Genomic DNA, 8,888 nt, shown 5'->3' with positions numbered 1-8,888 from the left:
CAACTTTGTTTTGTCCTTCCGCAGTTATTCTCTGTACTGACTGGGATTCATATGAACATCAGAACAGGCTCAGTGAGCCAGAAGGCCTGATTATGTAGATACATATGTGTGTGTGTATATATTTCTCCCATATAATAAACCCCATATTATTAACCTATTTAAATATACTTAAAGACCAGATAATTTTAACCAGAGTTTCATTATGAAAATTTCCAAAATCCAACCAAGTTGAAAGAATTATGCAGTGAAAACCCATAAACACACCACCAGGATCTTCAATTAATATTTTGCTACATTTGCTTTACCATATATTGATCAAAATGAATAAATCTGATGCAGGTTATTTTCATATCCAGATACTCACATAGAAGCCTCAATTCAGTGAATTCCAAAATATCAACAAATGGACCATAATAGCTGCATTTGCATTTTGCCTAAACAATTGTTTTGTACATACTCAGTGCCCTGGGCTAGGTCACCTATGCTTTTCTCCTAGCTCAGGGTTAAACACATTTCAAAATAGCATATGTAAATAACAAATATCATGAAATGCTTTTGCATGTGAGGACCTCACACTGAGAAGATGAAGTCTCATGAAGCCTCTGCTCTGGGGTCTCAGAGACTGTCTCCCGAACTTGTAGAAGGTATTGCTGGTCACACTGAGTAAAGCAGTGCTTTCTCTATTATCTTTTCTCTATAACACTGTTCTCCAAGCCATACCAAAGGGTGTTTTCTTTTTTTTTTTTTAATTTCTTTCTTTTATTTATTTTTATTTATTTTTTATTGGAGTTCAATTTGCCAACGTATAGCATAACACCCAGTGCTCATCTCGCCAAGTGCCCCCCTCAGTGCCCATCACCCAGTCACCCCAACCCCCCCGCCCACTTCCCCGTCCACTACCCCTTGTTCATTTCCCAGAGTTAGGTGTCTCTCATGTTTTGTCACCCTCACTGATATTTTCACTCATTTTCTCTCCTTTCCCTTTATTCCCTTTCACTAATTTTTATATTCCCCAGATGGATGAGACCATATAGTGTTTGTCCTTTTCCGATTGGCTTTTTTCACTCAGTACAATACCCTCCAGGTCCCTCCACGTGAAGCAAATAGTGGGTATTTGTCGTTTCTAATGGCTGAGTAATATTCCATTGTATACATATACCACATCTTCCCAAAGGGTGTTTGCAGTAATTACTTTTAATCCTCTAATTTTCTTTTTTATTCTTTTAAGATTTTATTTTATATTATTTTATTTTTTGAAAGAGAGATAGAGCGCATGTGAGCCTGGGGGATGGAGGAGCAGTGGGAGATGGAGAAGCAGACTCCCTGCTGAGCAGGGAGCCCTTCATGAGGCTGGATCCCAGGACCCTGAGATCATAACCAGAGCTAAGGCAGAGGTGCCCCTAATCCTCTAATTTTCTTAAATGGAACATTTAACCTCTTCTTTAGTGATGGGAATCCTCCCACCTTGACAATTGTCTCCCATTGTCATCTTCACATTTGGGTCTTGGAATATTCTGTCTTAGATTAGGCTCTCTGAGAGAGAGTATGTCAGGTTTTGTTCTTTGCACCCCATGTATGTACAAGATGGAAGGCATCAGCTCCATAGCATTCGCTAAGATATTCAGACATGGACACAAATAGGTTGAACTGAATCCAGCAGATGATTTGAATATTTGGTCTGGTTTTTGAAATATAATTCATATTGCCTGGAAGACATAATGTCTCTTAAATTCAGTGCCATGTTGCTAAAACTGTCAGAGGGAGACTTGCCAGTTGGTTACCAAGTCTCATTAAATACTTCACAATATTAAGAAAAAGGCCAAAGGTCAAGCACTAGATAATCACTATTTACCTGGAGGTCCTTTTGCCATTTCTCAGTTGACTTATTAATTGATCAATTCACCCAATCTTCACCCACATAGAGGCATTAGTTTCAGAACACAGCGTCCTGTAGGGTAGGAGATGCTTGAGATAGAATCTTGGATAACCTCTCTGCTTTGGGTGTCAGTTTCCTCCCTCAGCACACAAAGTTTTGCTACAAACTGAAATTCAAATATATTTAATTTCATCATTATTTCTTGAGATGATGCATATATCTGACACACACACTAAAATGTTCCATTAATGTCAGCTCTTGTTATTATATCCATGGGCGTATTTGAGATTAGAAACATGACTCTCCCATGTTTTGTTTATTATATAATAGCCACAGAGTGTAACTGGTCACATTTATGTGTGTATGTATTATGAGTCTATGTGGCCACTTATAGTCTGTAGCAGATTAGATATAGACAGCCTGTGACATTTGATGCCATCACATACTTGAGGCTGCTTTCTAGACTCTTTTGTTAAAAGACTCAGAGATCTTGAAATTGTGAGACCTCATAGTTTGCCACAAGAGAGAAAACAGATTGCCCAAGGACATAAAGTTTGCTTGTTCAAGATCATCTCTGTCACATTAGTATACTGATTTGCTGGTCCAAATATTTTACTTCCAGCTTGTATACCCTCTATTAAAAATAATAAATATTTACTTAAACATCCAGGACCATATGCTGTGTCAAGTGCTTTACATGAATTATCCCATTCAATTCTTTTTAGAAATCTTATTTAAATTCAATTTGCCAGCATGTGGTATATAATTCAATTCTTAAAACAACCTATTTTATAGATATTGTCTTCATTTCTCCAATGAAAAATAGAGATTGTCACAGAATTTTATTGTGACAGAGTCTATATTCTACATTTTATCTCTTAATTTCTATAAAATATCTTCTGCCTGTAATAAACTCAAACAATACAAACAGCTCTTCATCTCCATCAGATGGGTGGCATCTGATGCCACCCACAATGGTGGAATTTGGAATTCCCCAAATTCCACAATGGTGTTGTGTGACACTGCAGAGTATCTTGGGGAGTCCTTGAATATCTCATAACTAGCATTGCAGTTTTAGCAATCATAATTAAAATATGCAGGTCTATTTATTTCCTTCGATTTTTATTGGTACCTTGGAATACTTTAGACACTAACTTGTTAATAAGTCCATGGAAAGAATATTTATACAGTTCCTACAGTAAGGGACAGGTTGTCTGAGTTTGATTTCTGTTTCTGTCTCTTATTAACTTGGTGACTGATCACGTGTTTCCGTGCTTCGGATCCCTCTTATGTAAGATAAATGTAATTACAATGCCTATCTCATTGGGTTCTTGTGAATATTTAATAAAATAATACATGTAAAGCCCTTAGAACAATGTCTGACACAGGGAAAGCACTCAAACACTGGTAGCTATAATCTTTTTTTTAAATTTAGATTTGTGCTTTGGTCACTAGTGTAAGTTGATACTCTTGCAAGAAGGGATTTAAAATAAAGCCTGCTAAGGTAGCTGATGATATTCTATTGAAAGAAGGTAAGACTGGGAGTTATTTGAAAGAAGAGAATGTGGGAAGGGAAGCACAAGTTGTGTGTGTGCGTTGTGTGTGCCTGTGTGTGTGCCTGGATGCGTGTGTGCATGTGCGTGTACGCCCATGTGCATGTGTTATAAAAAGGTGGTTGGGAAGCCATTTTTTAAATTAATTATTTTTTTATTGGAGTTCGATTTGCCAACATATAATATATCACCCAGTGCTCATCCCATCAAGTGCCTCCCTTAGTGCCCATCACCCAGTTACCCCCACCCCCCACCCACCTCCCTTTCCACCACCCCTTGTTCGTTTGCCAGAGTTAGGAGTCTCTCATGTTCTGTCTCCCTCTCTGATATTTCCCACTCATTTTCTCTCCTTTCCCCTTTATTCCCTTTCACTATTTTTTTATATTCCCCAAATGAATGAAACCATATAATGATTGTCCTTCTCCCATTGACTTATTTCACTCAGCATAATACCCTCCAGTTCCATCAACATCAAAGCAAATGGTGGGTATTTGTCGTTTCTAATGGTTGAGGAATATCCCATTGTATACATAGACCACAGCTTTTTTATCCATTCATCTTTCGATGGACACCGAGGCTCCTTCCACAGTTTGGCTATTGTGGACATTGCTGCTATAAACATTGGGATGTAGGTGTCCCGGGATTTCACTGTATCTGTATCTTTGGGGTAAATCCCAGCAGTGCAATTGCTGGGTCGTAGGGGAAACCACTTTTTGCGTGTGGTTTCAAAGCAGAAGTATTACCACTTGGTGGAAGTAATAAAGAGGCAAAAACTAACTTGCTATAAAGAAGTTGTTCTTGGAAGGGCCTGGCTGGCTTAGTTGGTTAAGCGTCGGACTCTTGATTTTGGCTCAGGTCATGATCTCAGGGTCATGAGATCGAGCCCCATGTTGGGCTCTGCCCTCAGCCCAGAATTGGCTTGTCCCTCTTCCTCTGCTCTTCCTCACACTCCCTGTCTCTGTCTCAAATAATAAATAAATAAAATCTAAAAAAAGAAAAAGAAATTATTCTTTGTTGATGGAATGGCCTGCTTCTTTAGGTTGTGGATCTTTCAAAACCAAGGGTACTTGATAAAGTGCTCAAAACTGTTGTGCTTTAAAGTGAGATACACCGCTCATAATGCCATCAGGAGCCAGGGCTAATGAGAACGAGTGAAGCTGGTCCTGGGGCCCTTGTGGGAACCACTCACCCGAAGACTCAGAAATTTGCCATTGTTACTAAGGAGCATGGGCACTACGTCAGCAGATCCTCTCACTTGTCCAGAGTTTCTAGAAATCCAGTTTTTTATGTGAACTTTTCAATTTTTAAATATTGGCATCTATGAAAAGAAGTGACTGTGTGTGGGCTAAGAATATCCCTAAGCCACATCCAGCTGGTTGCCATTTGTTGGAGATCTCTGTGTTAGTAGCAGTATGCTAAAAAGTATGTAACCCTACAGTTCTCTGAGTGCTGACCTCATTTTTTCCACATACTCAATTTGAGACTTTGGAAATAGCCTTCTCAAAGATACCATTTTTTCACAATGTTTCTGGATTCTTTTCTTCTGCTTTTCCATTTTTTCCTTCCCTCCTTCCTTCCTTCTTTCCTCCCTTCCTTCCTTCTTTCCTTCCCTTAGACTTCTAAGCACCTACAACATGCCAATAAACCTATGCTTTCAAGGGTTTTCACGTTTTACCACACATAGAAGCTCATACTATCTTCTGTACATCATGTAGTACTGCAGTAAACTGAAAAATCTGACAAAACCAGAGACATCTAGCCTACAGGCTTCAGCTGTTCCAGAACCTATTCAGCTGTTCCAAAGACTGAAGCAACGAACCTTCTGTCTCATTTGGTACTTCTTCTTGTCTCCGCCAACAAGCTGAGAAGCTCTAAAACAAACTCTATGTGTCTGTTAGGGCAAAATATTTCCTCCACTATATTATTTACTAAGGAATGCTAATCTGGTACAGATAATATATATTTTCTTGGACTTACCTTTGCTACCCTCGAGTTCATCTGGATAAATCTGAAGACTTGAGATTCAAAGCACTGATTGGAGAATTCTGGGTTTGAGAAACATAGTAACAGTCTATGTCCCAAGTTTGTTTCCAGGTGGTATTTTTCCATACTAACTAAATCAAACTAGCTGGTCTAAGTAAATCAGGTGGTCTAAGTAAATCAGGTGGTCTAACTAAATCAAACAGGTGGCCCCACTGCTATCTAAAAAGAACATCCATGTCGAAAGTCTGCCAAAATAACTTCATTGAAACTGTTGTCTTTTATGCATGATAACAGGTGGGAAATAACCCCGCAAAGGGTGTTGAGTGACAGGGACAAAATCATCTGGCCCAAAAGACAAACTGAGTGCACCTCTAGCCTTGCAGTGTCAGGAATCAACATTTCCCATTGTGTTGGAAACCAAGCTCTCCGTTTTTTTTTCCTGAAAGAAAAGAGATGGTGCTCAGAATGAAAACAGTGGAAATGGGTTAAGCCTAAGCTGGATGAACGGGGAAAGGGTACTTCTTTTTAGGTCTGTTTGGGGATAATTACACTGTCTTATTCTAAATAAGAGTTATCTGCACAATACCTAGTACAGTAAAGACATAGTGAGTACATTCCTAGACCCATACTCTGCTGGCCCCAATTAAGTGCGCTGCTCAAGTAGCTGTTTCCATGTGCTTACATAGCTGCTTTGCAGAATTCACAGCCGTTGCGGTAAGTTTGCCCATCAGAACCACACACCGGTTTGTGGATCTTGGGACAGGGTTTCCCACCTGTAGCTGATTTCTCATAGTTCCTGCAAAAAGCCTGTAATTTAAATGAGGTTCTTTTTTATTTACTTCATGGACAATAGCATTGACATCATTAGTTCTCCTGAGGAATGAAAAGATACGCTAAATTTATGCTTAGAAATTCTTTTTTTTTAAAAAATATTTTATTTATTTATTCATGAGAGATAGAGAGAGAGAGAGAGAGAAGCAGGCCCCATGCAGGGAGTCTGACGTGGGACTCGATCCCAGGACTCCAGGATCATGCCCTGGGCAGAAGGCAGACACTTAACCTCTGAGCCGCCAGGCGTCCCTAGAAATTCTTTTAAAAAGCACACATTTTATTGTTACAATGAAGATGTATGTTAAAATAAAAAGTAATAAAAGTTACATGTAGTCTTAGCCCAGAGATGTCCTTTGTGAGCATTTGGTTTTCTTTCTATTTCTTCTCTATGTATTTTATTTCCAGTTTTATATTAAAAATAGAATCACACTGTGCATATGTCTATTTATTCTTCGTCATTTATCTTTTCTGTACCATTATGCACATCCCCGAAAGAAGGATTTTTTGTTGAAATACTCCATCATAAAGATGTTAAATGATTTGTTTTACTAATACCTCATTATTGTATATTTCTTCTTTCAGACATTGAGTTGAAATCACCATTTTGTGTATAAAATACTTGTACATATTCTGATTACTTTCTTAGGGTATGCTCTTGTGAGAATTGCTATCTCTAAGGTTCTAATTTTTAATGCTTTCAATACTGATTGTCAAACTGCTTTATCATAAGTGTGTATCCAAATATGCATAAGAGATAAACGTAAGTTCTTTATCTCTTTCTTGGAATTTCTGGAGAAATTTGTCTATACTCCTCTTTTATAAGGTATTCCTTAATACAGCTAAAAGTGCCTCGAGATAATAAGCCATATCATGTTCATCTTCTTATGCATTTCCTAGGAAAGGAGAAGGTAAAAGTCAAATATTGAAAAATATTTCTTAAATGAATGGGAAAAGAGCAGAGAATTTAGAAGATAGTTTGTTACAGAAGGTTGATATCAAATAATGTGTTTTTTTTTCAAAAAAATTTTTTTCTGGATGTAAACTCCTTGAAGAAAGGGATAAAAGAATATGTGCATTATATAATCATGTTCTATCATTGATCTCTTCATTAGCTCCTTATCTCTCTATCTGCCAATCCTACAAATAATGCATGTTTATAATAGAACTCTTAAAAATACATAGCAGTACAAGAGGAATTAACTTAAAAACCCAGAATCCATTACTCCCAAATTTGACATTTTCTATGTTTATATATTTTTAAAATATGGTCACAGATTGATAGCATTTTACAAAATGCTTTTTAAACTTGAAATATACTTTCAGTACCTATCTGTATCAAGTAACTGTGAAGTATACACAGTACCTATCTGTGTCAAGTAACCTATTTTATATTACCATTTTAAGTAGTGATATAGCCATTTTGAATAATTGCCATATGTTATACACATTATTATGCAAATCCTCATTTGGAAACATTTAGTTTGTTTTTGTGTTTTTTTGCTACTATAAAAAACCTGAAAAAAAATCTGTATGAAAACCTTTTCAAATAACTCCTTTTCTTAAGCTGCATTTCTAGAAGTAAAGTCTGTGTTTGAATTTGCCTTTTTAAAGACTCTTGACGCAAGCATCCAGTAAAAAGTCAGGAATCATTTTTTCATATGTGCATTTCATGTATGTCTTGAACATAATAGATGCTCAGTAAGCTTTGTTAAATAGTAGGGAAAATAGGATAAATAATTATAGAATTTAATAGAGAGCCTGGGACAAAGTGTGTTTATAAATCTTCGTCATAAGAATAGAGGACAAACTTTCAGAGCCCACCTTCGTATCCTTTTTTCTACTAGAGAAAAGTCTGCATTTATCTGCAGACTTTCCCTTGCTGAGCTTTTGCTTTTGCATTTATTTAATCAAAGGATATGTCTTTGAAAAGTAATAAGTCCAGTGTTCTAATTTTGTAGGTGGGGACAGAGTGCTCACTTATTTTTGGAAGAAATGCTTCCAACATTTCCAGGACACAGTAACAGAACAGAACTAATGCTTTGATACCTCATTACACTATGACTTTTCTGGGTTGATTTTGTCTTTATTTACCAGTCATGGTAATGATTGGAAACCCTTTTTCTAAGAATATAATTTTGAATATTAAGTTACTCCTCTCAAGAAGTTCCTATTCATACTTACATACCTGCTTGCAAATTAGTTGGTATTAAAAAGCATCATAGCAATAATGCAGTTTGTAAAGTTGATTATGATTTCATTGCAATAATCTTCAAAATGTATTTCTAGATTTAAAAGTTCAACAGGAAAATATATTCCTCTACCTGCCACCCAGAATGTCGGTTTCCCCATGTGGCAAAGAGAGGAATGAAACAGAATATTAGAAATATCAGCCTAAAGACTAGAAACATCAGAGTTAGGTAGACTGTCATCAACGTGTATAGCATAAATTCACTGTTTTGGGTCAAGAATCTGACTTGTTATCTTTATGCTTTCTGCAGTCACCATATGTGATAAAAGACACCCAGGTGGTATCGAAACACACAAAGAATGGATATTTAAATGAAATATTTAGTCCTGTCAATTTGCAAAAAAGTTTTAAAGAATCTAAGTATGTGCTATGATGTAGTTTAAACAATGACTGAATT

Source organism: Canis aureus, chromosome 5, assembly GCF_053574225.1.
Source record: "Canis aureus isolate CA01 chromosome 5, VMU_Caureus_v.1.0, whole genome shotgun sequence".
NCBI lineage: Eukaryota > Metazoa > Chordata > Mammalia > Carnivora > Canidae > Canis > Canis aureus.
The sequence above is the reverse complement of the archived record's forward strand: the minus strand, read 5'-3'. Positions refer to the sequence as shown.